The 25,616-nt window shown below is 40.0% G+C and overlaps 1 long non-coding RNA gene across 1 annotated transcript; it reads right to left on the bottom strand.

Moving 5' to 3' along the window:
• Window positions 1-11,492: 11,492 nt before the first annotated feature.
• LOC139083674 (uncharacterized) lies at window positions 11,493-24,274 on the bottom strand. Its single transcript, XR_011540584.1, has 4 exons — window positions 24,136-24,274; window positions 14,807-14,859; window positions 12,890-13,016; window positions 11,493-12,300 (listed from the first exon to the last, which is right to left on the bottom strand). It is a non-coding gene; the product is annotated as an uncharacterized lncRNA (long non-coding RNA).
• Between the last annotated feature and the right edge of the window lie 1,342 nt (window positions 24,275-25,616).

The following is a 25,616-nucleotide window of genomic DNA, read 5'->3' as shown; positions in this document are numbered from 1 at the left end:
ATTCGTGGTGTAGGCTTAATTGCCTTAGTAATTTTAATAGCAGTTAATTTTTAGGGGATGTAACAAGCATTTGTTATATTTAATTGATGAGAATCTAAATTGGCTATTATATATTTTCTTATAATAGCTGTGTAGACCGCCCAATGTTCATCAGTGCCTCTATTTATAACATTGATCCAAATCACAGCTATTTATTGAGTACAAGGTACTTTGTGCTGCAAAAAAGAATGCGAAGGCATGGCTTATCCCTTCAAGGAATTAATAAGCTAATAGGGGAGAGAAACTATATAATTTTTGGCTCTTTTTAAAGCAAGTCAGTTGCTTAAAAAAATAAACAAGGAAATTGTCATAAATTATGTGCTGCATTCTGGCATGTACCATGCTGTTCCACCACATTCTTCTCACCAAGCTGCACCCCTGCAGGGCAATACACAATGGTAATTCTTCACCCCGCTGTTTCTATTTGTCTTCGAACATGTGAAGGTAAACATAACTGGAGCTAAGAAAAATTGAGAAATCAAAGAAGTTTGTATAACCCAGGTGTCCCAGACATGTCCAGTCTTCAGAAAACACTATTTCTTTTTTTAAAAAAAAAATAAGCTATTTTTAGAGTAGTTTTAAATTTACAGGAAAATTGCTAAGATTGTATGGTATGTTTATATAATTAACAAACCGATATAGATCATTAATATTAGCTAATATCTATACTTTATTCAGATTTCCTTAGGTCTAGCACTGTTCCCTTTTATCCAAATAAGGATAATCTGAAATTGAGAGAAAATAAAAGGGAATCATGTTGGAAAAATATTAGGTTTTATTGACTTCTGTGTGACTAGAATCTACAGACTAAGACATTTCATGGGGACTACAATGGGGTCATTTTACCCTTGGTCCTTGCCCCTGCCTCCATTTTCAGAGGACCAGTTGACTCCTTTTCAAGACTGATGTTGAAATGATCAAAAGGGCTCATTAAGATGTCTTTCCTAAAATAGAGGAACAATTTGTTGTCAAGGCTGAATTCAAGTCTACCCCTCAGGAGAAACAGAAACATTATTTTAAAATGATTTCACTGGCCTACCCCCTGTCTGGCCATCAAGTTAAAACAAATATAGATACAGATTACATTTACCTTCATCATTCTAAATACCTCTTCGATATCTATCTACTGACTCAGAAATGCCTCAGATATCCAGTTTGGACATTCCAGAGTCCTAAAGCTCTCTCCCAACCCCAAGAAGATGAGAAATGTACCAAGAAAGTACAAATAGCCTTCATAGGACACATCTTTCATGCCAGCTATCAACTTCACCTTGGTTGGCAAAGTTCTGCTGGCTCTGTTAGAAGTCCTCTATTGGCTACAGATTGTTTTCTCCATCTATCATGGAAGAACCATGCAAAGATGTGGGGTGGCCACCGGAGGACACTAGAATTGGCACCTTGGAAAACTGACATAGAAACACCAATTTCAACCTCCTGTGTCTGCCTTTGAATGCTCTGTAAATAACTACACCTCCTTAAGTCCATGTTCAGATCTTTGTCTGCCCTTTGAATCAATTTTATTAATTGGGGATCCATGGATCCTAAATTAGGACCCTTGTTGCTAATCCTGACCCCGGAACCAGGATGTGGTCTCTATTCTACCCAATCTTTTATTGCCCTGAGACACTTAGGCACATTTGTGGTTTGTTGGATCATCTGTTCCCGTTTTAATTAGAATTTGTTGATATGTTACTCATTTTTGGACATGTCATTCTTATACCATTTGAATTATATTTAAGCCTGCAAATGGACTTTTAGACCAGGCTGGGTTCTATTGATATAGGAGATTCTAATGAAAACCAGGGGAGAAAATATCCCTGTGGACTGGGGTTGGTCAGAAAAAGTTTAATGGAAGAGGCTGGTTTAGAGTTTGGATTTGAAGACTGGATAGGCCTTAGAGGCAACAGAAGGCAGGTCAAAGTCAGGGGAGCAAGAAGACCAACGTCATAGGTAGCGTGTGATATAGCATACATCCTGCCTAAGGCAGAGGCTACATGGAAGGCAGTAGTGAAATAAAAGCCAAAAAAGTAAAGTGGGACCACTTGGCTGAGAGTTATTGATATTAGGCCAAAAGGAATGAACCTCAGGCAGATCCAAAACCTGGGTCTGCTGAGGGACGCTACACCTGACAACTGAACTTATTTCAGCTAGGCTCACAGCAACAGCTTAGGAAGAGGCTGGGGTGGTTCTATACCCCTGATGGGCACCTGAGAGGCAGGTGGGAACACGGTCAGTTTCCAGAACAGTTAGGTGATGGTAGAGAGTGGACAGAAGAAGTGTATAAACATGCCCATGAGAAGAGCAAAGCTGAGCTTGGACAGATGGAATCCTTGCTCCATGCAGTGGTATCTTCAGTAGGTCTATGGCCTCATGGGGACCTGGATGTCTACATCAGTGCAAGGGGACGTGCAGTCATCTCCTGTTCTATGTGACCTGCTCTGCATGTTTCCATATCTTTTGCCTTTCAAGAAATTTTATGTCCACTGACACTGTTGCGTGGGAAAACAAAGACAAAATGAACACATCCTGACCACTTAGCCAATCCTGTGCAAGGTGCCTCACCGCCATTATTTCATCTAATACTCACGATAGTGAGGTAAGTACAGTGAGGAAACTAAGATGTAGGGAGAACAAGGTAATGCGTTTGAAACCAGTCTTGCGTGGCTCCAAACCTCTGCTCTTTCTCCTGGATCACACACTTTCTTCCAGGGAACTTATTTATATTCAGCAGGAGAACATTATTATGAAAGGGAAATTTTTAGAAGGTTAATTTGGTAGCCCAGATGGGAGGGGACTGCAGTAGAGGGAGATTGGAAAGAAAGATAAGGTTAAGGTGTTATTGCAATAGTATATGAGCTGTGTGAAAATTTCCTTCTGTAGAAAAAGTAGTTTTTAAGGACTTTTTTTAAATTTTTGTAGAAATTGACAAGCTTATCCTAAAATTCAAATGGAAATGCAAAGGACCTAAAATAACCAAAACAATTTTGAGGAACATTGTCAGAGAACTCACACTATGTGAATTACAGACTTACCATGAAGCTATATTGACATATATATAGAAGACATTGACATAAATATATTGACATGAAGACATTGACATAAATATAGACATACAGATCAAGCGAGCAGAGTAGAGTCCAGAAATGGTCAGTTGATTTTCGACAAGGATACCAAAGTAATTCAATGAGGAAAGAATGGTCTTTTCAACAAATAGTAATGATACAATGCAGTAATAATGATTAATAAACCTTGACTGTTAACTCACACTATATACAAAAAATTATATGAAATGAATTATAAACCTAAATGTTAAAACTAGACCTATAAAATTTCTAGAAAATATATAAGGGAAAATCTTTGTGCCTTGGATTAGGCAAAGTTTCTTAAGACACAAAAAACATGAACTATAAAAGAAAAAAATTGATAACTTGAACTTTATCAAAATTAAAAACCCTTATTCTTCAAAAGACACTGTTGAGGAAATGAAAAGGCAAGCCACAGACTGGGAGAAAATATTTTCAAAATACATATCCGATAAAGAACTTGAATCTAAAATATATATAGATTATAGAATCTATAGAATTCTTACAACTTTAAAATAAAACAGCAGACAACTTGATAAAAAATGTGCAAAAATTTGAGCAGGCACTTTACCAAAGATATATGAATGGTAAAGAGGCATATGAAAGGATGCTCAATCTCATTAGTCTTTAGGGAAATGCAAATTAAAACCACAGAGATACCGCTATCTACTTACTTGAATAGCTAAAATGAAAGACCCTGACAATAGGAAGCATAGCAAGGGTGTGGATCAACTTGCAAATCTTCACCCAAGAGAAGTGAAAGCGTATGTCCACACAATTACTTGTACATGAAAATTCGTAGTGGCTTTATTGACAATAGCCAAAAATTGGAAAAAATATACATCAACCAATGAAAGGATAAACAAATTGTGATTCACCTCTATATAATGCTCAAAAGCATTATATTAAGTGAAAGAAACCAGGCATAAAAGACTATATATTGTATGATTCCATTTGTAAGAAATTGTAGGAAATGCAAAAGGATAGTGACAGAAAGATCAGTTTCGAGGGCTGAGAATGAGGGGAGGAGATTGAGAGTCAAGGGACGGAGGGAAATTTGGGGGGTCATGGAAATTTCCATGGATTGTGGCAATGGTTACATACATGATTATATACATTCGTCAAAGTGTACACTTTAATAAGTGAATTTATTTTATTTAAATAATACTTTAATAAAGCTGATTAAAAAGTAGTATGCCTTAAAGAATTGGTATTTTTCTCTAGATAATAATAATTAAGCAACACATCTTTTGTCCACGTTGGCCTTGGCTTGAAGGAAGTTTGTAGCTAAATTTAATGCTCAATCATAGTAACAATGAATGTCCTTTGGATTAGCAATGCACTTTCTATAGGTATAATTGACATTTTCTATTTATTTTTAATAAAACCTACCTTTTGTATGTCTTTTATTATCAGATGTTAAGAACCTTTTTAGAAACAAGCAGAGTATAAAATAAACCTAAAACATACACATAATCATAAGGAGACAGGAGGCTAATTGAGATTAGTAATTGAGAAGATAGGACAAAATCATGTGCCCTAGACAAAAAAACACCAGGCTTGTTACTGATTTCAATTTGCCTCTGGGCTGCCGGACAGTTTCAAAGGAGAGCAAGCCACAGTTACAACGAGGCTTCAGGGGGACAGGCTGCTCAAGAACTGATTTCCAACAGAAACTTCTTTATAAAGGAAAGCTATTTAACTATGTATAATCTTGAAATTATAGCTTAATAGACCATCTTATCAACAATGCTTTACTAGTTTGGACATTTTAAATGTGTTGGGATAGATTTTTACAGGTTTGAGTGATATTCCTTTCACTATGCAAAGATGCAGCCCACTCATTCAGAAAGATGCTCCGGAGGAATGTTGCTTACAAGGTTTTGTTCACTCTGGGAACTACAATCTTTGTATCCATCAAGCAGAATTTACTCATCTAAGGTGCCTAATATGCATCAATACCTGAACGTTCTTTCTTTGGGACCTTGAAGATGAACACAAGATTTATTGAGAATGACCTGGATCTATATTATCGACGGAAAAAACAATATACAGTAATGAGCAAAAGAAATTATTGCAAGAATTATGAAGCATATAAAAGAGGCTCTGAAATCAATTTCTAGATCCTTCTCGTTGCTCATCCTTGTCTGATGCAGTCTGGGACAAAATGACAACATCTTAGAATTAGAATTCTATTACGATTTCCAAATTAATCTCTATCTCTGTTTACCTGATTGCTCAAAGATTAAATAAAGACTTTATCATATGCTTCTGGTGGAGATTTTGCTTTGGCTAATATGCTTTGTAAAATGTGGCTGCCCCTTTCCTGGGTTACCTGGCTGGTGCACCTGTCCATCTCTATTCTGAAGACTTCTCTTCCGCCACTTTGCCTGGCCTTCAGCTATATAGAAAATATTACCATCTCTTTTTGGGCTGGGGAGGATGTCAGTTTTTCACTGAGGTCTGTCTCACATATCAATTTCTGCCATTAATCACTGCCACCACATCTGTGTGACCCACCATTATATCCCAAAAGCAGTTGCTCAGACGACTTCCCATTCACCCACTTCCTTCCCAGTGGGATAAACCTTCCTTCCTTGGGATAAACCTCCCAAGATTGTAAGGCCAGAAGCTAGTCCTGGAGAGGAGACCATTTCAGCACTACCTCTGTCCAGGCCTAAGATCATTCTTAGAGATGTCGTTGACCTAGGCAGAGCGAGACACACATCTTTGTCTTTTAAGCAAAACTATGACTACAGGGCAGATACTCTGCCATTTTCTGTTACACCTATATCAAATATTTCTAGCTTCAAGGCAGTAGTTCTTAAATTTTAGTATGCATTAGAATCATCTGGATCATTTGCTAAAATGCAGATTCTCCTTATATATTCAAATTCAGTAGGTTTTGAGGGAAGCCCAGGAATCTGAACTTTTACAATATCCCCTTGGAAATTCTAATGCATATGGTTCTTTGACCAAACATGGAGAAACAATGACTGCTATAAGAGAAGAAGTGAGTCTAATATGGTCAATGAACTTGAGCATCCTGAAAGACCAAAGATCAAGTCACAGGATTCAGTTCTTGGTATGTGAGCTTATTGATGTGGGGTAATATTGATATCCAAGGTGTTGATTAAAAAATACAGATCACTGGGCTTCCTCCACACCCACGGGGCCGAGGCTCAGGAACCTGCACTCTACAAACATTCCCCATGATTCTTAGGCAATTGGAAGTTTGAAGACCGCAGGAGAGATCTTGTATTCAGCCAATTTCACATTCATTTACCAAGACTACCCACTGAAAGCAGGCTGATTAGTAAAGGACCATGGTATGAGAGCTTCTAGCAAAATTTGGTAGCAAGCAGCAACGGCTTAATTAAAATTCAAATCTCATCTCTATTCCTCAAATTCAATTCTACTGCCATGGCAAAGAATTATCTCTGCATAATGAAAGGGCCTGATGAGCCTAACTTGAGTTTGAAATTTGGCTCACATTTTTTTCCTCCACTGTTTTGAGCAGAGTAAATAATGCCCATGCAGTAATCTCAACAGTTGCTCTTTTGGTAACAGCCCAGAGCCAAGAATGCGCTGTTTTCTTTTTCCACTTCGATATCTTAATGGAATGAACGTGATATTATTTATCAACTGTAAGCTTGATGGAATATATCATATAAATCATCTCAAATGTTATTTGCCACCTGCCTGCCTGTTCTGAAATGCATGCAGCTTAATTAATCTAATTAGTCAATGCACAGATCAGGAGCACATTTACAGCTTCTCTGTCATCATAAATAAACTAGTTTTGTTTTCAGAGGCTAAATAATTCATTTTAAAGATGGATACTAGGAAGAATTGGGAGAGCTGACCTCTATTACAGTAAAACATGGAATAACGATGACAGGGTTTTCTTTTTGTTCTGCATGCCCTCCATTAACCTTCTATTAAAATACTCCCTTGTGGGGGAGGCTAGGGGGGAGGAGGGGCACGCAGCAGAAATGTCATGCCCTCCCACCTGGAGAGGCATACCTGCCATTTGCTGAGAATGAGCTTACCCATTTTAAACCTCATGATTGAAAGACACGTGGCTTCTCAAGTACACGCATGTGCGCTAGAGAGCTGAGGACCACAGATGCTGTAAATTCAGGAGCCCAGGCTGCTGGCTGAGGACAAATCCAAAAGGAGAAAAGGGTCAGAGGAGCAGGTGGGAAATGAAGCTGAGCACAGTGAACAGGTTGGATGCTGTGAACGAGCAATTGTTTCTTTTCACAGCGCTGGCTACCTGGTGCAGCCATGCTGACTGTGTGGTCCCCAACTCCAGGATGTACACTTACCTGACAACAGCATGAATGGAGTCATGAAACATGGCAGCTCTGAAAGAGACAGTATACTGTAGTGTATTGGTTAAAGCCCCAAGTCCATAGTTAAATAAATCTGGACTTGCATCCCACCTTCCGCTATTTGCATACTGTGTCCCCTTAGACGATCTACATAAGCTTTCTGTGCCCTCTTGCTCCTCAGTATAATGTGGATACCTCACAGCATTGTTTTAAGGATTAAATGTGATAATTTGAGCACATAGCACATGACCTGCTTCCTAATATCTTTGTGGGACTCAGGGCAAGAGGATAAGGGGAGTCCCCCATCCCCAGCCCACTGCTTGTTGCTTTTCTCCCACCCCCCCCCCATCCCGACATCACCACCCAGAAAACAGCAACCCCTTGGCTTCCCCTCAGCTTCAGGAGAAGGAACCTAGGGAAGAGGTCCATGCTGGACCTGGAAGTAGGTTTAGCCTATTTCAGCAGAGAATTCCTGAGTCCTGGTACCCAGAGGATGGGGCAAAAAGGCAGGGTTGTGGTGGTGCAGAGATTGGGCAGTTGGTGCAGGCTCTTCTTCTCCTCTCTTGCACTGGCTCAGTTTAGAAGCTTCAATCTGTTAAAAAAAAAAAAAAGAAAAAAAAAAGAATTATCTGAAAGCAATAGAACTGCAAATCACAAGGAATAAACTGAAATGTACGCAAGCTAAAAAAAATCATCACCACCAACAACCACAATGGTGGGCAGACTATGACACGTGAATCTTGTTGTATTACAAAAGTATGAAATGACTTTACCGTACAGACTGAAGGATAAAGGAGCTGACCCAAGTAATTCTGGAAGACAATATTTTGACTGGTTTTTAGCTTGTAAATTTGTTTCTTCTGGTGGTATAGATTGACAATTCTGAAAATGCTTCCCATGTATACTGGGGTTGAACATATCAGCAAATGGCTGACGAATGGTGGGAGCCAGGCTTCTCATTACTGGAGAGGGAGGTTGCAGATGAGCAAGCAGGGAAGGTCAGAAGGAACCAGGTGGTACAGGGTTAGAGTCTGGGACATCAGCATGAACTAATGGATGGATGGATGGACAGATACAGGAACAATTACAGATATGTGTGTCAATGAGTTTCGGTATACACACATATGTTCCCTAGTTCTGTCAGGTGAGAGGGCTTGGAAGCAAAACACCCCAGTAGCAATGAGCACATATAGCACCCAGATCTTAATTTCAAAATTCTATTCTCCAATAAATGGAATCAAGGTTCCTTGGAGAAACAGCTGATTCTAGGGCTGGGGCAAGGAAAATACGAAATGAGCCTGGAGCATCTTGTAGTACCAGAAAGTAAGGAAGCACTTAAAAATCAAAGGATGGGGCTGGCCCAGTGGTGTAGTGGTTAAGTTCATGTGCTATGCTTTGATGGCCCAGGGTTCACAGGTTTGGATCCCTGGCATGGACCTACACGCCGCTCATCAAGCCATACTCTGGTGGTGTCCCACATACAAAATAGAGGAAGATTGTCACAGATGTTAGCTCAGGGACAATCTTCCTCACCAAAAAAGAAAAAAAAATCAAAGGATGGGGACATATCAAACAGACACAGGAGGCAATTGAAAGAGCTCCTGATGGCTAAAGCTGGAATTAGAGCAACAAAATAAATAACATAGTGTTGGATAAGAACCCAAAGTACAAAATAAATATACATGAGTAAAAATACAAACCAATGTACAAAATAAATATACTTGAGTCCATAGTAATATAAATAAATAATTGAATAAATAAATAAATGAGGGAGAAAAGACAAATCTTCCTTACAGACGAATTCAAAATAATAGACATAGATGCTGCCCACTCCAGGAGATGCAGCTTAGTCACCCCCTGACACCACCTCCCTCATTTGAGCAGGATTTAGAGACTAGATTCCAAAGAATAGAAATGGAAAGATGAGGATGTCACAGACCATGGGAGATTAAGAACACACGACCAATAAATGCAATGGAATATCCTGGATGGGAGCCTGGAACAGAAAAACGGACATTAGTGGAAAGTCCAAATAAATCTGGAGCTAGTTGATAGTAATAAACTAGTGTTGTTTCTTTTGGCAAATGCACCACGGTAATGTAAAATGAACTGGGTGAGGAGTATACAGCAATTCTGTACTATGTTTGCAACTTTTCTGTAAATATGCAGTTTTTCAAAAAGAAAAAGAGGGGATTACGTCAGTGATATCGTCTGATGCAGCTTACCTACCACTGTCGCATTCCATTCATTTCCAAAGCAGATGGGAACCAACCTAAACAATGATTTTAGAACCCTGAATTAAATGATAAGGTAGGTCCAGGTTGGACCACCCTTTTCGCATAGCTGTCCCAAACCAGGCCTTTGCTTTGTGGGTGGGAATGAGATGGCCCGAGAACTTGAGATTCAGTCCAATATTGTAAATGGTAGACTGGGCTAAAATCCTCTCAGCTCATTGTCTTCTGGCATTCACTGCAGCAACCACACTTAGATGGTCTGGCCGAAGTTGTTTAATCTTTCTTTCAGCAAGAGAATCATCATTACCTATAACGCAGAACCAAGATCTCTGACTTCCAGAGAGTCTTTTGAGTTTTTTATAGTGGAACTGTCCTATAAAATCTACCAACATTGTTCCCACTAGCTGGTAGCCATTTACGTTTCTCACAGCTAACCGCCAAATCAATAAATAGAAACAATGAACCCTTTGTAAAAAATGTTTGAATATGATTCTTGACCTTTGACATAATTAAATTATGTCAAGTGGCTACTAAATTTGGTACTTAGAACATTGCTGGCATCTTAACCCTTGATGGGCATCATCTAGTTTTTAGACAGGCAGTTTCTAGAAACCTGATCTTGACAAAGGGACAAGTCCTTTGAATTTCTAGACTTCTCCCTCTGAAGTCCTGAAGTCGCTCTGCATTTGCAAGGTCCACAGGTCCTTGTGCTTCTTCTGATACACAAAACATGGGCAGTAAATTAGAATATTTCAAGTAGTAATTAATCTGAGACTTGCATATTTTGTTCCAATTGGCATCTTTCATCCGACTTTCAGACAACACAATGACATATTTACATTCTGCGTTACGCAAAGAGTAAGCTCTGGGGGGTGCAGCTAAGAATCAACTTCCCTCCATCCCAGTCCGCAGATTTACAACAGAGCTGTCTGCCAAATTAAGGTCGAGGCAGAGACAAACTGTTTAATTGGCACACTGGAGTCACAGGAGCCATTTACTGTGACTAGCTACGCAGACAACAGGAGTCCTCTGGTTTTGTTCCAAGGATTCTGGCTGTATTTAAACACTTCCCTTGTACAGGAACACAGATAATTTTGTATGCTACATTTATTTTCAGTTTAACCTGTTTCTTCCTCTCGATTATTTATGAAGACTCTCACGCAATCCTGAAATAAACCTTCCAGTCCCCCCACTGCTGCTATTGTCTTTTCTATTTCATCCTCTAAATTTCTTCCGGTGATGATAATCACAGAGGGGCTCCTCTTGCTTTCCTTGTTTGTGCAGCAATCCCAATGGCGAGGCCAGAGAGAAGGTTCAATTAAAAAACAGATTTATAGCAGCTTGGCAGCCGGCCACTTGCCCCGGTGGCACGGAGCGAGAGATGGAGGCCCCGTATTCTCTCGGAAGCGCGCTTTGACGCAGCAGGAGCTAGGAAAGCAATACTCCTCTTGTCAGTCTCTTTCAATGTCTCTCCTGGTGATCCCCTCTGGCAATTTTGTCTCCTTCCAGGTGATTCTAGCAAACAATTGAGATATCAAACCGGTATAGGTTTTTTTCCCTGACTGCTTTGCTAGAATGATTGGGGCAACGTCCAGATCTTGGGGTATAGATGCATAGTCTTTCATTCCTTTGATTCTTTATTCATTCACTTCATCAAGAGGCAATTTTTGTATTTATCTACAGCAGAGGAAAGCCACTGGGTCTCAAATGAGACAGGATTGGGGTTCAGTAAGGGCTTCGACATATGCTTTTTTCTTTTTGCTTTATTGTAGTAACATTGGTTTATAACATTAGATAAATTTCAGGTGTACATCATTATTTATTTAGATTTCTGTGAGATTACATCATGTTCACCACCCACAGACTAATGACAATCTGTCACCACACACATGTGCCTAATCACCCCTTTTGTCCTCTTCCCTCCCCGCTTCCCATCAACATAGTCTAACTTGTGTTGCTTTGGGCAAGTGACATAACTTTGAGGAATCTCAGTTTTCTCCTCTGTAAAATGGGCATTCTACCACTGGTAAGATTGTAAAAATTAAATAAATTATTTACTCCCAGCAGTTAACTCAATGTCAAGTCTTTGTGCCAGGTGCTGAGGACACAAAATGATCATCAGACTATTCAGAAGCTGGTAGAACAGAATATGAAAATGTCTCAGGCAAAAGTCCTTCTTTATCCTTCATGGAATTAAAATCTTTGAGAATTAAAGATGCAGAGCCAATGTGGCTCCATTGTTCTTATCCTTGAGGGGAGAAACAAAGCATAGTGATGTGAAAATGATTTGTTTGGACCATGTAGGTAAAACAAAAAAAAATCTGATTGGTTTGATAATGAGGGGCCAGAGTGATTATGCTAATGTTCCAAAAACAAAGAGAAATCTTTAGCTTGCTTGACATATTATTTTTCTTATCATGTAATCTAAACATCTGGGCTCAAGTACTAACTTAGTGGTTGTGAACCTTGGACAAACCAGTGGCTCCGTCTTTTGGGCCACCATGTCATCATCGTGAAATGTCATGGTTGAAACAGGTTACCTCTTGGGTTTTCTCCAGTGTTGATACTCCATAGTTTTAGGATTTCAGCTGTCCTTTTCAGTGGAAGCTGGAAGGACAGTAACAACATGACATAAGCCAACAACAAACGTGGGTCTAAATACTTGCATACTTAAGTCGTGTTTCTCCCTTTTCACAGTGATAAATTATCACTGTGAGGACATTAACTTCAAAATCATTTAAGAGAAAATGCAGTCAAAGTTTGGGGATGAACAGCCTTACACCAACTAAAATTACAAGCTGTAGCAGAAAAGAGATTCTGGAAAACACACTATGATTCTGTGTGTGTCCTAAGTTCAGTTAATTTACACACTTAATCAAAGCATTTGAGATTTCATTTCCCTTTTTTATGTAATTAGTAGTCAGAGTTACTAGGGACCTTTTTTATGTCAAGTCAACAACGACAAGCAGTAGGACCAAGTTGCGAAAGATCAATTCACAAGGCAAAGGGATAAAATGTGTAGTTAAAATGTTGGAAAATTGCAATAAAAAATGAGCAGTTTTCCGTCTACCCTTCCTTTTTTCCTCCTCCCTCCATCCTTCCCTTCCTTTATTCTCTCTCCTGTCCTCTTTCCCATCCTCCCTCCCTTCCTCTTTTTTTCTGTACAGTAGAAAATACTCTCACTTTGCTTACCTACCTGGTTATGAGGATTCCCTTCACTGCTCACTAATTTTGTCAATTTAGCCAAGTCGATTCACCTCTCCCAGTCTTATTTCTTCATCTGCAAAACGGTGCAATCAATAAAAATCCCTGTCATAAGGTTTCTGTCAGAGTAAGATGAGATAAAGTACATACAAGTGTTTTATAAACCACAAAATGTTTGCATGTGTCAGTATCATCCTGCCTAGGTCGGCAGAGAGAGATAATGCCCTACCCTTCACCCTTCCCTCCACCATCCAGGCCCAGAAACCCCTTCTCCTTCTTCTCTCTACCCACCCCACCATAAAGCATACATCCATCTGGGAAAACTATGGAAATCTGCCCTGTTTCCTATTTTGTGGGACTCATTTTGTTATGTAGGAAGGATAAATGTTTCAGAAACCATGTAAGAACGGAAGGTCAAAGGGGTTGATGCCACCATGTAAAACCATCCAGTTGGTTTTCTAGGGGAAGGGAAAAGGTGACGATTATCAGTTCTATTGGGTAAATTGCCTTCCTGGTACCAATGGTTCAAATCACCTTTAGAGGACCAGTATGTATAGGATTGTTATTCTGTTCATCTTCATATCGTTTTCATTGATGGTTAACAGGCCAAATTACTCATAACTGATGGACCAATAATTCTAGTTCACTACATTCTTGGGGTGTGATAGGGATAGGTGTAGGTGTTTCTCTCCACCCCTTACAGACTATGGTTGACAAAGAATTTTTGCATCTTTCTGCGCCTTGTTGCTGGGAGTTATGCCCACCCTTAAAGGCCCCAGTTTAATCCTTAATACTCTAAGACAATGGTTCTCAAACCTTAATGTGTGTACGTATGAATCATTTTGGGTCCTTATCAAAATAAGATTCTGCTTCAGTTGGTTTGGGGTGGAGCCCAAGATTCTACATTTCTCCCAAGCTCTTAGGCAGTGCCCATGATACTGGTCTGCAGATCACACCTCGAATAACAGGGCCCAAAGGGGGATGATGAACAGGGTTGAGGTAACCCTAACGTAGTTTGTTTCTGGTTCAGTTGATAGCTGAGAGATAGCAGGGGGAATGTGAAAGCCTGGATATTTCTCAAATACCATATCTGCGCAAGTGAAGACTGAATTGATGCTCCCCAGAACCCCAAAAGGAGTGCACAAAGGACCCACTCATGAAGATGCGTGCTAACCATGTCCTACTGGTGTGCCTCTAGCTGTGTGCCCAAAGACATCAAGTAAATAATCAACAGTTTTGTGTCTTAAAATCACCATCTTCCAGTTCTTCTTTCCAGCCATTCAGAAAGGAGTGAAAGATATTGATCTCGCTCTCTAGCTCCAGATTCAACCGAACATTCCTTAGACACAACGGGAAAGTCTCTTTAGCTTCTTTGGGGCCGTGGTTCTGCTCCATCTTTGTTATGTCAGGGAAAAACTCTTCGTGGAGGGACGTATCCAGGGAGGAGAGGCCAAGCTCCGAGTCAGGCGATTTATAGAAAACTGATGAAGTCTTTCCACGCTCCTCCAACACGACCCCTTCACTCCACCAAACGGGCCGAGAGAGTGCATCTGACTGTGTGTAAGAGCTGGAAGTGTGATTGGATGGCTTATCTTTCATTGTGGTTGTTATTTGTGAAGGGGTGTGAGGAAGGGCAGTGAGGGAAGCTGTGTGGGAGAATAATCATCAGAGGGCTCCTGCCCAAGGGTAACAGCAGCTGCTCCCATCAGTGAGGCACGGCATCAGGGGCTGTATTTCACATTCTTAATCCCTACGCGTTCGAAGCAATACAAACAGAGAAGGCTTTTCCCTTCCTGTTAACCAAGGAATGAGGTTCCTTGCTCTCTCTGTATGTAATTCTCATTCTTTTCCAACTCAACACATAAAACACGGGTTTTGAAATAAACAAAAGTGTGAATCTTTCACTTACTAGCACGAGATCTTGAGCACGTTAGTTAACCTCTCCGAGCCTACTTTCCCCACCTGTAACACAGGTAAAAATACATCTTGTTAGGTCATTACTTGAATTAAACTATGTTAAATGGGTAATGTATGTAAAGATGCTAGCGCTTGATTTGCATGTTGTAGGTACCTGATCGATTTTATTATCATTACTCTAGTGAATTTATTTTTTAAATCAGAACGGGTGTCTAAGGACTAAATGTTCTCCAGAGCACTTGAGAACTTCCCTGCTTGTTTTGTGTGTGTGTGGGAGGCTCTGAGTGCTGAGCTGTTTATTTTCTGGGACAATAGCTCTCAGTACAAGCAGGTCTGCACCATTCCCATAAGCCTCTGTCTGTTTAATCTGTGCTCAGAATTAATCCAGAGCGTGACTCTCGCTCCCTCTAGGACAGTATTTGGGTTTTGATTCTGTCTCAGTTAGGTTTTCCTTGGATTTTTACCAATTATAATAATGAGGATAATGATAATAATAGCAATTATAATAACAAAAACTTAGATGATGCTCACCTTCTGTTTGACACTTTTCTAAGTCCTATATGAGTATTAATCCCTATGACACCTTATGTGGTGGGTCCTATTATCATCATCATTCTGCAGATGAGGAAACTGAGGCATGGTTGTCTTCAAAGGCACTTGGACTAATCATGGGCTTTTTGATTACTCTGAGATCCACTTTGATATTAATGAGCACAAACTTTATTTTTGTTTTCGTCAATCTACACATGACTACAGTTTCTTCTGGGCCAGAGTCACGACCTACTTATCTGCTCTGTTTCTGTGTTCTTATGACAGAAGAAAATAATCTTTGTTTTTCAAATTTGAAAATAAATATGAAATCCAAGAGTAAGTCCTGCCAGCACTCACTCCTGAATGTTTCCAGAATCTGACCACTTCTGACAAATTTCAATGAATGTTCTTCAACTATTAAACATGCCATCATCTCTTGCCTGGATGTTTGCAGTAGCCACCTCTCTGGTCTCCCTGCTTTCATGCTTGCCTTCCTCAATCCATCCTCCATACAACAGCCTGAGTGAGCCAGGGGTAAACCAGGTGCTAACATCCTCCTGCTAAAAAGCCTTGAATGCCTACCTATTACATTTAAAATACAATTCTCAACCATGTCAAAAACGCCTAACCCGGCATAGACCCTGCCTACCTCTCCATCTTATTTTCATTGTCCATCTCTGTGTTAGTCAGGACGCTCCAGAGAAACAGAACCGATAGAATGTGTATACATACAGAAAGAGATTTATTATCCAGAATTGGCTCACACTGTTCATGGAGGCTGACAAGTCTAAATTACGCAGGGTGGGTTGGCACACTGGAGACCCAGAAGAACTGATGTCCCATTTTGAGTCTGAAGGCTGTGTGCTGTAGAACCAACAAGACCAGATGCTGCAGATAAAGGTAGTCTTCTGGAGAATTGTCTCTCACTTAGGGGAGACCAGCCTTTTGTTCTATTCAGGTCTTCAGTGGCTTGGATGAGGTCCACCCACATTACGGAGGGCAATGTGCTTTACTCAAAGTTCACCAATTTCAAACTCAATCTCATCCCTAGGCGCCTTCACAGAAACACTCAGAATAATGTTTGACCAAATCTGGTCACCCTGTGGCCCAGTGAAGTTGACACATAAAATTAACCATTACATTTTCCTTATTCACTAAACCTTAGCCAAGTCTGTCTGTGTTTCAGAGGCTCGGTCCTGCTTTCTCCTCCTTGAATTCTATTCTACTCTCTAGAATGTAAGTTCCTCCTGGGAAGAGACTGTACTCTGTCTCATTCACTGATTTAATCCAATGCCTAGAAGCATTCCTGCCACCTGGAAATGCCCAAAAGATGAATATTTAGAAAGCGGATGATTAAAGTGATTGTTAATCTTTTCAGAAAAGATAGCACACCTGGACCTGAAAACGTAAGCGGTCACCTATGTTGCATGATGTTGGAAGCTCAATGAAATCCAGTCTTCTCAAAATACTCCTTCTTAAACTATTGCAGCAACATCCTTGTCTGCTGCCCCAAGTCTGCACCCTTCAAGTCACCCCTGTTTAGAGAACATAGGCTGGGACACTGTGTCTCAACTATCTTAGCTAAGTGTACCTGCTACCTGAAGCCTTCTCCATCCCTGTCACGTAATTGCAGCTATTCAGATTAACTTGCTAGGGGATCCCTTGGGCTGGCATCTTGAAAGACGCTGGGACCCTGACCTTAAAGGAATGATTCAGAGCATGTCAGAGGTGGGTGGGACTCTCGAGATTACCAGATCCCACTCTTCTTTTCACAAATGAAAAAACTGAAGCCCACAATGTCTTGTGCAAAGCCAGAAAACCAATTAATGAAAGAGCTGACTTCAGAAATTGTCTCTTTAGTTTAGTGCTCTACTTAACAGAACAGAAAAATTTCAGTGGAAGGAATTTTGTACCCACCAGTACTGAGTGATAGATCTGAGCAAAGTGATGTTTTAAGGGTTCAGAAAAGGGGAATGTATGTATATACGGGGGTGGAGAATCATTGTTGTGACTTGGGAAAGCAAAAAGTAATATCCTTTCTTCCTCTCAACTCCAAAAGCAATTCATAAGTAAGTTATAAAGATCAAGAGATGAAGAACAAAAACAGATATTTGCTTTGCTACCGATAACATTGACTGGAAAATACTATTCCGTATGTGCAATCACAAGGCTTGCTAACACTCCTATTCTTCAACCGTAGGCCTCAAGAAGAGGATTACTCAAAGAAGAGTTTTAGCCTGAAGAAGAGCAATAAATATCTAAGATCACTGCTTCCGACTGGTCCAGGGCAGATGGGACAAAGAGAGTGCATCTCCACTGCTTATAGCTTTTGGATAAATTAACTTCACCCAGCCCCCAAATGTGGACCCGTGTTTGCCAGATCCTTACTACCCACCAATCCAAAGAGTTGCTTTTCCTCTCTTGGAGGGAAAAGGGGCTTAGGGACCTGGCAGCCATGACTCTTACAGCTAGCCAAATCTTCTCAGGAAGAGGGAGGCGGGTGGGAAAGACAGTATACCATTACTGAGCCGGGGAGAGGAGGCCTGGGTTACGGGATGTGTTGATGGGAAGGACTTTTGACTTTCACTCAATAGCAGAATTCTTACCAAACCAAGTTCATCTTTTGAGTGAGACACCATCCTCCTGCGGGATCCTCCTCTGCTTTGTTGCATATGCCTAAAAGGCAGGGGCTCGTCTTATTTTTCTTTGACTCCCTAGAAGTCCACATGCTCTAATTTAATGCATATAGAGCAGCTACTTGCTTTATATGGGGAGGTCTTTAAGATGAGTGATAGTCTCAGCTGCTTACATTTTCTCTACATCTTTTCCCTAATTCCCTAGAGAAAGGGGCTCTGGCATAAGGCATGAGTTCTAATCCCACAACTCCACTTACTATGCATGTGGCCTTAGAAAATTATCTCCTCCCAATGGGTCTCCATGTTCTTATTCACAAAATTAGGATGATAATATTGCAGGGAGGATTAAATGAGATAATCCATGTTAAATAGTTTTCTCAGTGCCTGGAAACTAGAAGGTACCCAACAAATGACAGCTACATATGGGACTGGCTCATGGGTGTGCAACCTGTGCACACAGAAGTGCCCCACACTTGGTTTAATGCTCTCTTGCTGCCATCTTGAAATTCTTAATAATTTTTCATCAAGAGGCCCCACCTTTTCATTTTACACAGAGTCAGCAAATTATGTAGCCAGTCTTGATTTTGCAGCTATTCAGGAAGAATTTGGGCACAAGTTACAGGGAAAGAGGGAAAGACAGTGAAAGAGAGATAGAGAAAAGAAACCGCAGGAAGTGAGAGAAGCACTGTTGGCATTATCCAATTTCTCCTAGAAAATTAAAATACCACGAATAAGAATAAATCCCCCTTTTCCCTACAGGAATATTTCCACAAAAATTGGAATAGAGTGGGAGGAAAAGAGAGATTAGTATGTAGGTCAAAAGATGGATGGGCTTTTAAAGGAAACTGTAGACTGTTTTATCATTACATTAAGGATTGCCCAGAAAAAGAGGCAAAATCAAGAAATTCTTTTGAATAGACAAATCGAGAGCACAATACCAAGAAAATCAATGCAATATTATAGAAGTCCCTGACTGCAACACTTACATAACCTTTTTAAAAATGGAGAATAACATGCAAGTGAAAAAGCAATCTTTATAACACAGTGCCTTCAGCTTTTCCGGACCTGAGATTGATTTAAAATACATTCAGACCTCGTCAAAGAGAGAGGGAGCCTAAAATCTTGAGATGATAGTAGGCTCTTTATAAATGCTTGTTAATTAGTTAATTAATCAATCATTTCTCCAGCTGAAAGGGTTCTCGGACAAAGCCCAAACCTGCCGGGGAGTAGCTTCTTCCTGTTGTTCCACATTCTACCTACTGCAACACACAGAACAGCCCACACGTTCATTGCCAGTCCCTCCTCAACAAGGACAGTTCTTCTTCATCCCGAAGTCAATTTCCTCAGATTAAAACTCCCCAGTTTTGGTCCTGTGGCTGTGGCGAAGTTTCCACATCCTGCATTATCCTAGCCATTTCCTCTAAATAAGTTCTAGTTTTTGAATCCGCCTCTGAAAATATGGTGCCTGACCTTCAAGCAGTCCTCTAGATATGCAGCCAGATGAGATCTGAATCAAGTGAGTGACAGATTCCTACTTCCGCTGCCTCAGATCGCTTTTATCTGATGGCTATCCTGCGATGGTGGCAAATATTAGTCTAGCCATCAAGTAACACCTGGAGATGGAAGGTTTTTCACGGAACTCAAGCAAAGATGAGGGTCATGGGGTCTGTGAGCCGCAGCTTTGTGCGTACGTGCCCTCTAAGGAAGGAAAAGATTCTCAGCTTTCACCGGATTCTCGAAGGGTTTCCTGGCTCCCCCACATTCTAGAAGTTTTAAATAAGAACCTCGGTAGAAGTTTTCTGGGGCAAGAGAGAATTTTTTTAGAAAATTGATTTAAGTAGGAAATTGTAAAGAAAAAAAGATACATAAAGACTTTAAATATCTTATTTGACTTAAAACATATACATATGCAAATTTTGTTATTTTTTTGTGAAGGGTCAAGGCCTTTTTCTTTTGGTTTGTATAAACTGGTTGGAATTCTGTGTTTGTCTTGTAAAAAGCACGCCTTTAAAAGCATCACACATGAGTTCTAGTCTCTGTTTAAATTAAAGAGAGAATTACAAGACACTAGAGAAGTAATATGAATGAAGAATTCTGGATTTTTATAATTTTTAAATGCACTTTTCACACTTATACTTAAATCAATAGCATTTATTAAATGATTTGCCTTTGTCAAGTCTTTCCAAAGTATTGAACTTAGTTAAAACAACTCTAATTATATTTCATCGATTTAAGTAATATTGAATTAAATCACATAATTAAAGTTACAGGTCTACAAAAGGGGACTCAATAATTAGTTCCCCCTCTTTCCTACCCAGGTTCTGAACAAGTTGAAAGTAAAACCAACAGTAAACATTGAGGTCAGAATATCACTTTCATAATGATAGAAGCCAGGTTGAAGGACTCAACTTTAGATTTATTAGCCAAGTTGATAGTACAACTAGGAAATAGGCCAGGACTTAACCATCTAGTCCCAAGAAGCACTGGACGTGGGCTGGCCTTCCCTCACAGGGACTGAGGTCTTGGGTGAGCAGAGGTAGGCACGTTTATCCAAGAGAGAACAGCAAGGCTAAGCCAACCAGCTCAGTTTTTCTTCCCATCTTTACCATTTGTAAATTACTTCTCCACCCCGGGGGCAGAATGAGAGCGGAGAAGAGAGGTTTGGAAAGCGCCGGGGGAAAATCCCTCATCATGGAATCCAGCAGTAGGGAAAAGGAAAAGGAATTCCCCTGTATCAGTAATGCCAAGTGCAACTGGCTCCAATAGGTTCAAGCACAAACCTACTGTCAGTGAGTAAGCACAGGACTAACTCATGGAGACAGAAGTGCTTGGCTCCGCTGGAGAAAGCCTCCTGACTAGGCATGTTTGGTTGGCATGTTTCTCAGAAGCAATGGTAAGTGTCGGTTAATCCTTCTGTTTTGTAGAAGTCGTTAGGAGCGTTTTATTATTTACTGAGCCCAGGCCTGCTCCATCCTGTCCATGAAGTTTATGCAGGGCTTAAGTGTTTAACGTTTTACATTTCATTTCATTTATTTCAAGAAGTGATTTCATGATATCATTCAATTCTGAAGAACATTAGAGAACAACTCTCCTGCAGGGAAAACTGAAAACTTGCTTTTCTAAGAAGTCTGGAACTTTCAGGATGCTGTATGACAAAGCAAACATTTCATAATCAATGAAATTTTAATGAAACTAATAAAAGGTATGAGTATAAAGTTTACACTTATCAAGCTCTACAGTCAAATGATGATAATTATATTTGGTAAGGATTAAAACTAAGAAAATACGTTGAAGCAGTACTCTTTACCAAAATTTTATCTCAAACAAATTTAATGAAATATAGATATTTGCTTAAAATATTTTTCCCCACATGGAGCATCTAGGAGGTTTTAAATATGACCTGGGTGTGCAATAGCTTTAAAAAAGATCTCCTTGTCTTTGCAAAATTGTTAATAGGGAGGTAAGTAATTATTTTAAAATGTAGTTCTTATTTTAAACATTTTTCAACCCTTAAAATAGAAAACTTGCATATGTATCATGACATTTTTATTAAATAAGTTCTGATTCTTACCCTAGTGAGCCAATTTGGGTGCATTCTCTGAACTCTATTCCTTTCCAAGACAGAGGAAAATCACTCATGATCTTCTCTGGAACATAGGGGTTGTTTTTGTTTTTCATAATCCGAAGTTTTCTGATCTAGACACTCTGCTCTCTTTCCTTACCCCCCACCCCACACCTCCACAATCCCACAAAATATTTGTGACTGGGTATTGCTTCTATGCTTTTAAAGACAGGTAGTTTCACGAAGAAATTTTGCAACTACCAGTAAGAGTGGTTTTTAAAACACATTTCTAAAAAAGGTCTGGAAGTCTGAAATAGAGACTAGACTGAATAGAATTCTTTTTAACTTATTTACATACACACACAAGTGTTATCGTCTTGGCTTTGCAAAGTCAAATCTGTCTCATAGGATATACAAAAACAGACACACATGACAGAAAAGAGTACTGGCTTTGGTTGCAGGAGAACCTACTCTGACTGCCATATTCTTCATTCCAGTATAGTTGCATTGTGTTTGAATGCATTCATTTTCAGATTATTGGTCACCAGCCATTACTTCGGGGTGAAATCAATTTAGCGGATCTCAACTAGAATTTTACAAATAAAGAGAATAGAGTAGAAAAAAATGAGAGAGTGTGTTGCACATGGTAACAATAAATATTGTTTTGTGAAAAATTTGTTTGATTTATGTATTATATGCATGCTGGGTTGCCCTGTAAAATGTATTTCTTATTGTAGGATCTTGGTGCCCCCAAAAGAAACAAAGAACAAAGGTAGGAACAAAGATCACTGACCTCTTAACTGTTAAATATGACCTCCATATTTATTGTTATTGTGTTTGACCACGATGGGGCATTTGACACTATTGACCAGCTTCTCCTCTGTTTGAAAGTCAACCCTCTGTAGCATAATTACCTTCTGTGATGTTTCTTCCTTGTCTTCGCACTCTCCTGGTCACTCTTTATTAGCCTTCTCTTTCCCCTTCTGTTTAATATTCCTTTAGCATAAAGTTCATATCCCTCAGCTGAGCAAAACACCCTTGGTCATTGTATTCTGCCTGCTCCTATAGCCTCATCTCCCACTGCTCCCCCTCAGGACCCTACCCTATAACCAGACCAAATTACTTGCAGTTCTCCACATTTTTTGGCCACTCCCTCTTGCCTTCGTCTAAACTGTTCCTTCTTTCTTAACCAACCACCAAGTTTCCTTCTAGAGAAATGTTGTTCAAAATCTTTTGGTTATCATTAACATTGTAATACATTACAAATATATATGTATATGTAATACGTGTATTAATGCATAAGGTATACTCCTATGATGGAAATAAAAGTTTATGGAAAGAAGACTTACCCTTTCAACCTTAACGCACTCATATACCCTCCCCTTCCCTTCCATTTTAAAAAATGCCAATCCTGAACCAACAATTAATTTTATTAACCAGTCACGGGTTTCAATCCAGAATAGGTCAACCCATTAATGGAAAAATACCATGAAGTGAAATGAAAGCCCTTCCTTTAAACAAGGCTCCCTCCTTCCTCTTTTGTGTGTCTTTTCTGGGGCATTTCCAGCATGTTAAATGTTCCCTTTGCTGTGCCTCCAGAATCAATCACTGTGAAACCTAGCTCTTCTCACTCACTAGCTGTGTAACTTGAGCAGGTTCGTTCATGCAACAATATTTCTTAGCGTCAACCATGTCAGAAACACTGTGCTGGGCACTGGAGATACTGACCCTAGGAGAAGTAGACACCATCCACCTCTGGTCTCACAGAGCCCGGAATCTCATCAGTCCTCCAATGCAGACCCTCCGGTTTAATTGGTTAAAGTTAACCTTGTTAATTAAGGTTTAGCCCATTACTACAACCTATTGAGGTCTCTTTGCAGCTTAATCCTGCTATGATTTCCAAATGAAAAACCAAGTTGTTTTTAAAAGCTGAATGTTCCTAGAGGTATGGAGACTTATAGGCTCTGTAGTAATCTGCAATTGATGAGCGTGTTCTCAAGTCTTGGTAGGAGTCAAGGGTAAAAGTTTTTGCTCAGATAAAGCCAAAGTTAGAGTCAGTTACATAGTTTTTTAAGTACCTCTGATTAAGATTTGCGCACACATCCCACACTCCTCAAGTAGATTATAATCTCTTCAAGGGGAGACATGACCGTATCTCGTATTTTTTGTGTATTGTCCACAACTTGAAGATTATAGTGCCCCAATAAATATTTTACTGATTAATTGATTGCAGGATACAGTTAATAAGATGCCTTCCACATTTTAAAAATTGCATCTGGAAACAGGAGAAGCAACTGCCAGGCATCTAGAGCATGTAGGAAGTTCCTATAACATCATTTTAACTCCCAGTTTCAATCTGGACCATGGAAAACAGTGTTGATGGTTAACATATTTCTAATTTCACCATATCCACGTCTGTTTAGTTTAAATAGTATACTTGAAACAAACAAAACTCACTACAGTATTGTCTTTTGAGATGGCCTTTATCAGCATTTAATACTCATCCTGTTTTAAGATAATTACAGGAGATAGTCACAGCTAATTAACGTTGTTGCTTAAATAAAGATTAGGTGGAAAGAATTTATCACTGACTTTAAAATCAGATCGTTTTCTCAGCTGGGTAATTCCTGGGCTGATTCACAGCATCTTCTTGAGTCACAAGCATTGCCTTCTCCTCCCTGAGCTGCCTTCAGCTTGCATTGACTTGACGTCTTTGACCATATTGTTTGATTGTAAAGCTTTTTGCCACCGAGCGGAACATAGTGACAGAACAAAACACCAGGCTGGCATTGTTCCTCCCACAGGTCCTCCCTGTCGCCGTGGTTACTCAGCCATGTTGGGGAAAGATAAGAGAAGAACATGGAGGCGGGCTCCTTCAGGGGGTGGGTGATGGCTCACAAAGCAGAAGAAGGTTATAAAGGATCCAGGGGGCTGAGGGAGACTTCTGGCCCCATTCCTCCCAATCTCCCCAGCAGGACTCAGTCCGACAAAGGGATTGTTCTCATGGAATTCAACTTGCAAATTTTGCACCATGCAGGGTTGGCATTGTACTTTAAGCTTCGTGAAACTGGAAGTTAATAGTTTACCACTTCTTGCAACCTACGCTGACAGAGATCCAGGAGAGGGCAGCTAATTGAAAAAAATGGCACAATCCAGAGAAAGAATCACTGTGTGCTCCTACATGACACAAGAAAATGCTTACTTTTGACCTCTTTTACGAAGGTCACAAACAGAAAAAGTTTCTTCACTTATTCATTAGGTTTGTTATATTATCACCAAATAATGTTTCTCAAAAGCTCCCAGAAGTTTCTCAAGTGCACACACAACACACACACACACACACACACACACACACACACAGAAGGTATGGTGTCTACCCTTTTGTGAAGGAGTTGGCAACTCTAATTTTATCCACATAAGTCGGTTCAAATGAGGCAAATGTATGTATAAACCCACCTGAAAATATGTTGGTTTTTTCCTCAGGAAAATAGTGTTTGGGAATATGAGATGTACAGTTAGTCTCTCTCTCTCTTCTTTAAATTTGAATACGTTGATAGAATCACCTTAAGATATTTAGCTTTTATTCAAAAATAAGGGAGAAAAGGGAAGAGGTGGTCCAGTATAATAGGAGGAACACACTTTGGACACATACTGCATTACCAAGCCCAGAGTAGGCACTGAATCAATTCTTGTTGAGTGGAAACAAAAACAAATGAGATGGACCTCAATGTAAATCCTTATCCTGACCCTCACTTGCTGTGTGACTAGCCCAAGTCACTTAGCATCTCTGAATCCTCATCTTCAAAGTGTGGATGGTGCTCATTGCCATAGAGCTGTGGTGAAAATAAAATACGGTGAGATAATGGATGTGAGGTGCCAGGTCCTTACACAAGACCTGGCCCACTCGAGAACCGATTGTTATTCCTTTTTTGCCTTGTTCTTGGCTTTGCTATAGAGGCTGTTGTGTGAGCTGCGTGGAGCCAAGGTCCTGTCCACTGTGTTCCTCTCTGTACTCAGAGATGCTCAGAGGCACAGAGAGGTGCCCAGTCCGTGATCCTCCAGACAACATTTCC

Source organism: Equus przewalskii, chromosome 5 (assembly GCF_037783145.1).
Source record: "Equus przewalskii isolate Varuska chromosome 5, EquPr2, whole genome shotgun sequence".
NCBI classification, from domain to species: domain Eukaryota; kingdom Metazoa; phylum Chordata; class Mammalia; order Perissodactyla; family Equidae; genus Equus; species Equus przewalskii.
This window is presented reverse-complemented; position numbering and strand designations above follow the sequence as displayed.